General features: G+C 40.0%; 1 long non-coding RNA gene across 1 annotated transcript; it reads left to right on the plus strand.

Annotated features, from left to right (window-relative positions):
- The first annotated feature begins 3,472 nt into the window (after positions 1-3,472).
- On the plus strand, positions 3,473-5,923 carry LOC118168746. Its single transcript, XR_004751772.1, has 3 exons — positions 3,473-3,592; positions 3,882-3,931; positions 5,812-5,923. It is a non-coding gene; the product is annotated as an uncharacterized LOC118168746 (long non-coding RNA).
- The last annotated feature ends 317 nt before the right edge of the window (positions 5,924-6,240 follow it).

The raw sequence follows: 6,240 nt of genomic DNA on the forward strand, positions 1-6,240 counted from the left end.
AATACTTCCAGGTCCTCCTTGTGCTGGGGGTCCCAAAGCTGAACACAGGGCTCCAGGTGGGGTCTCATGAGACCCCACCTGGAGCAGAGGGGAACAACCCCCTCCTTCATCCTGCTGGCCACACTGCTTTTGATGCAACTCAGGATACAGTTGACTTTCTGGGCTGCAAGTGGACATTGCCAGCTCATTGAGCTTCTCATCAGCCAACACACCCTAGTCCTTCTCCTCTTGTCAAAAACTTATAGTATTAAAAGATCCCAGAGGATTATAAGAGAGAACGAGAAATGGAACAAACACCAGAAACATACACTGAGAAATGAAGAGTCTCAAAGTAGAAATTCAAAAGAGTATTTCATTTCAGGTCAGGATGGGGAGCAGAAGGATGAGCAGCATCAGCAAACTTATCCTGTAGAGCACTCCAGATCTAGAAACACAGATTCAACCATGTATTTCCATTTACTAAACAGGCAGAATATGTATCATACCACTTGAGCATTTGGAGGCGATCCATTCCAGAATTAGAAGAGAAGGGGAAAGAAAGAAAAATGTTATAACAAAGCAATAAGACAGCAAGGAGTTCTTGTTCCTGATCATTTAGCATTTAACTCCTTGCTTGGTCCTTCCACTCACAACTGTAAAATAAATTCAAGATAATATCTTCTCTTCTGGATTTGTAATGTTTTTACTTAGTGGACAGTTTTCAGTGTCCCCTTCCCCTTGGAAGGGTTTCAGTATTCCCTTTCCTCTTGGAGTAAATTTCTGTATGGCCTTTGAATCCCACTTATTTCTTGATAAATGGTATATATGAGTCTCTGCACATGCCATACATGAGAAGAACCTGTCAAATATAAACCTTTTTCTATGGTAAATACAAACAATTACTAATAAATGGTAACATCATTCCTGAAAAGCCAAAGCAATTGAAGCCTGAATAGCAATGATATTTCCTTACTTCCTACAAAAAAAATTCTATGGTCAAAAAAATATTTTCCTTTGAGCCTTTGGAAGTGGTCTCAATTTGAGGTTCCATTTTCCTCTGGAAGATTTGTTCTGCTGATGTTCTACATGATTCAGGGTAACAAGTCCAATCACTCTTCTGCCAGTCTCTCATGTTCTACGTGATTCAGGGTAACAAGTCCAATCACTCTTCTGCCCAGTCTCTGAGCAGTGAGGGCTATGTTGCAAATGACTGTAGTGCGATTCCCCAAAGACCAGAGAAAAATTATGAGTGAACATTGCTGATAAAGTGAAAATATTTTCAGTCTTATGACATTTTCAAATCCTTCAATCTGTCACACTGAATGGCAACACTACATTTTTACATTTATAAATGAAAGTTACTCTTTGAATGTTTGCTGCAGCCCCTGTGATCTTGGAGGAAGAAAAGAGGAAAGAAGCAGTCTTGTTACCTTACTGCCAGCATAAACCCAAGTAAAAGTTATTTAACACTCTTGTATGACTATGATGCAAATGCAATGGAGATGGGTCAGATTCCTACCTCAGAATTAAAACAGAATAATATAATTTAAGTCAATTGAGTTATTTTGCTTTTTACTGTGCAAGACAGATGAGGAACTACCTCAGTTCCTGCTTTAGTACTAGTTTATGAAGTATAAAGTTTGTAGTACAAAGACATCTTTTTTAAAATGTAGTGTCTTTATCCTACTTAGATTGCCAGCTTTGTCTACAGAATGAGAATGGAGTGTTCAGTGTTTTCCCCCTCTTCAGATGAATCTTTGTATTGTGCATTTGTGTTTTAAAGCATCTTAACACTTAAAATATCTTAATACTCTGATAGCAGTTTCACTCACACAAAACAAAGCATATAGCCAAGTAATGATGCATACATAATGTTAGGTCTTTGTCTCCATTTTACTTCATCCTGTGGCTAATTGCCTCACTGCAGACTGTCATTTAGTTTGACTCCCAGCTGTATTCAGGAAGACAACTGGGAGTGCCTACATAAGCCTTTGAAGTCCTTTACATTATCTGCAAATCTAAAAAAAACTTATAAACACAGCATTTGAGAGAAAAAAAAAAGGGGGGGGGTAATTCTTTGTAAACAAACAAACAAACAAAACAAAACAGCAACAATAAAAACAACAACAACAAAACAAAAAAACTAATCTTCCCAAAGATTTAGAAACTGCCTGGGCACAATTGAAGATACTGAATAACGAAAGTTAGAGGGACTTTTTGTCTCTTGTCCTCTCACTTCTCTTGGGTTGCTTACGACAGCAATGAAACAGATCAAAAAGCCGTTATTTCCTCCAGTTGTTTTAAATAATTCTCTGCATTGTTAACGTGTGCTGGTCACTGTACTGGGTTTATGTGGCAAGGTTTTGGTAGCAGGGGGCCATAGGGGTGGCTTCTGTGAGAAGGATCTAGAAGCTGCCCCATGTTTGGTAAGGGCCCCACTGCTGACCAGAGCTGAGCCAATAAGTGATGTTGTTTGTGCCTCTGTGAGAGCAGATTTAAGACAGGAAAAAAACACTGCACCACACAGCAGCTGGGAGAGTGAGAGGAGTGAGAAACAGCCTTGCAGGCGCCAAGGTCAGCGGAGAAGGAGGGGGAGAGGTGCTCCAGGCGCCAGAGCAGAAGTCCCCTGCGGCCTGTGGTGAGGACCATGGTGAAGCAGGATGTCCCCCTTTAGCCCATGGAGTACCACGGTGGAGCAGGGTTCCACGCTGCAGCCCGTGGAGGAGACCATGGTAGAGCAGGTGGACCTGTACCGACAGAGACTGCGGCCTGTTGAAGACCCCTGCTGGAGCAGATTCCGGGCCAGACCTGCAGCCCGTGGAGAGGAGACCACGCAGGAGCAGGTGACCTGGCAGGAGCTGTTGCCCATGAGGGACCCAGGTTGGAGCAGTGTGCTCCCGAGGGATGGACCCCGTGGTACGGACCCATATCTGGAGCAGTTGTTGAAGAGCTGCTGCCTGTGGGAAGCCCACACAGGATCAGTTCAGCAAGGACTGCATCCCATGGGAGGAACCCCACAGCACAGGGGACGAGAGTGATCGAGAAGGAGCGGCAGAGAAGAATTGCTATAGACTGACCATAACCCCCATTCCCCCGTTCCCCTGCGCCGCTCGGGGGGAGGAGGTGGAAGAGGGTGGATGGGGGGGGGGAAGGTGCTTTTGGTTTCTTTCCTTTGTTTCTCACTTCTCTAGCTTGTTAGCAATAGGCAATAAATCTTACTATCTTCCTATGCTGAGTCTGTTTCGCCTATCACAATAATTACTGAGCGATCTCCTCGACCTTATCTCAACCCTTGAGTCCCTTTCATCGTATTTTCTCCCTGTTCCTCTTTGAGGAGGGGGAGTGAGAGAGCGGTTGTGGTGGATCTCGGTTGCCCACCCGAGTAAAACCATCACAGTCACCACTGCCAATAAACTCGAAACCCATCTGGCTGAAGAGTTACAACTGAACTTGACATTTTGTCCCTCAGAGACACTCTGTCATCACACCATGATGCAAGACTGGAATGAAAGTGCCAGGAGAGATGTGAAAAGCCTTGAGCTGCTTGACCTGCAGGTGGAAAATTTGTTTTCTTTCTTTCTTTCGCATCAACAGTAAACAAGCAGAAACACAGGTATATTCAATGTGGAGTTCTAAAGGCTAATCGTATGACTGCTAGTTATTCCCCTACAGCCTGCTTTTCCTTTGACAAAACAAAACTCTCATCTGCTTATGCATGCCACAGGCTGATGGTGAGAGTACAATTAGTTAATACTGATACAGCACTTCAGTAATATTAGATTTAGAGGGCTGAAGGCTATTGCAACATCCCTTGTAAATAAGAGCATCTGGCAGAAATGTAGTTCCTCACAAAAGAAGTGCCCAATAACAGCTGTCTGACACATTGTTTTTCCTTTTCTCAGGTCTCTGGGCATGAGGGAGGATCTGGGCTTTTGGAAGTACCTCTCATCTGGTCTGTAACAATTAAAAAAAAGCTAAAGCAATAGTTTAGCTATGTTCGTAAGGATCCAAAATAGTATTTCTACTTTTCTTTGCTTAGTCACTTCTTCAGCAACATTTCTTTCTGGCTGTGCTATCTTGGTTCATTTTCAAAGGATGTATAGTTCTACCAATGCCATATGTACCTCATACTTTTTATCCTCTTCATTGTCCTGTTTAACCCTAATATTTGCTGTTGTTTCCTATATATTAAAATATCCAAAATTATTTTAACTGAAAATCCAGAACTATGTTTTCTAAATGAAAAATAGCTTGACTTTGGTCCTGGAATAAGTGATTCACCTTGTTAAAACAACAGTATGAATAAGAGGAAGAAATGTTACAAAATTTCAGATGTTCCTCACATGCTTTGTGACACATTCCTTCCCAACTCCTTTTTTTTTTTTTTTTTTTTTTTTCTTTTCCATCTTCTCTTTCATTCTCTTTTCCATCTTCTTTTCCATTTTTAGGTCTTATCTCTGTTTCATGTGCTCATATCTTCACTTTTACATTTACTCTTATTATTTAAAACATAGAAAGCCTTCCCTACATAAAAACTCTATGATAGTATGGCTATGAATATTAGGTGGAAAATGCCATCTGATTCTGATCTGACAGAATCATATTCAAATGCAATAATGTTCTAAAAACACATGTAAAACAGCTTTTTATTTCCCAGTTCTTTTTCCAAGTACATCCATCACAGATGGATGGATGGATAGATGGATGGGTAGGTGGATGGTCGGATGAACTGACATATACACAGGTACATGTAGAAGACTGCAGAATACACATTAAGACATCACATTATCTTGTTATCATCTTTTATTTTAGGTTATCAATGTGTGTCACAGAAATATTCTGTTATACACAGATGATCTTGATTAAAAACCAGAATGGACAAAAGTAGATACAGTGATGAAGAGCTATGCACTAGGCTCAAAATTAAGAAGAAAGTGAATTTCAAATTCCCTGAAATATTCTCCTGATGTAGAGAATCAATATTTGGTTGAACAATGATGTTAGCTTTTGACGTAGGGGAATGATATGAAGCTATTGCTCTTTGGGGGTGAAAACATGTAAAACTCTTCAGGTCACCAAATGAAACAGCCAAATCTGCAAAGTCACTGGACCACTGAGCAATAATTCTGTGAAAGATTAAAACAACAGAGGATCTATGGCATTCAGAGTATCTACTATTTTTTAGAATAAGGTTCTAAGCAGCATTTAAGATGTGATTTCTTTCACCACTAACTAATTTTCTGAATGGACTGGAAATTATGACAAGTCATCTTACTCACAATTAAAGTACCACTGTAATTTGTCTCTCCCTGGCATGTCATTTATGGTGTTGAAACAGAAAAATAAATAAGAAAGGAGAATACAGAAATCATATTCCTAATGTAGAACAACAACAACAAAAAAAAAGTCACATGGGTCTGACTTAATCATGATAGGTTCCAGTCTGGATAGAGTAGGTAAGGAGCTTCATACAATACAATACAAGATGCACAAAGCTCAAAGACTCATAAAATATCTCAGATGCCTATTACAATTATATTGCTGTCTCTGGAAGTTAAAAAGGTAGCAAATTTCATAAGCTTCTACCTTAAAGGTTAAAATAATATGAATAGATGTACATAACAGGCACATTTTTCACAAATATTATCCACATAAAGTGCCTACCTACCATAATGCTTATGAAACTACAGGCTAGCATAAAATATCCTTGGACTCAAAAGGTATGACCTCTGGATGAAAAAACACATCAAACATATACAAACATTCATCACTCATATTGTACCAGCTAAAGAATGACTCAGAGAACTGTTATGACTCCATCTGTTTCAACAGGAGTGAACGAAGCAGAAGATGTCTGTGAAAAAATCCTAATTTTACAGCTTGGAAAGTTCTTAAAACTTTCAGGATGAATGAGAACAGCATCCAATTTTCATTCTGAAAGGACTATAAGTAAATTAACAGAAGCAGAGCCTTGCTATGCTCAAAAAACAGCTGCTGTCTTTCCAGGGCTACTCTTTAACACATACTGTCTGAGGAATAGGCTTTTCAGTAAAAAAAAAGTTTATACACTTTGACAGAAATCTCTAAACATCTTCCATCCAGTTACAACAGATGGCAGTTCAAAAGACAGAGGACATCTGTGTATGACTCATCAGACTTTGCAAAAGATTATGAGAATTTGAGATAGAGCTTGCAACAGATTTGGTTCCTCATAGGTGAGAATGGAGTCACCTCCTGTGATGGTTTTACTCGAGTGGGCAG

This window comes from Oxyura jamaicensis, chromosome 1 (assembly GCF_011077185.1).
Source record: "Oxyura jamaicensis isolate SHBP4307 breed ruddy duck chromosome 1, BPBGC_Ojam_1.0, whole genome shotgun sequence".
In the NCBI taxonomy this organism is placed as follows: domain Eukaryota; kingdom Metazoa; phylum Chordata; class Aves; order Anseriformes; family Anatidae; genus Oxyura; species Oxyura jamaicensis.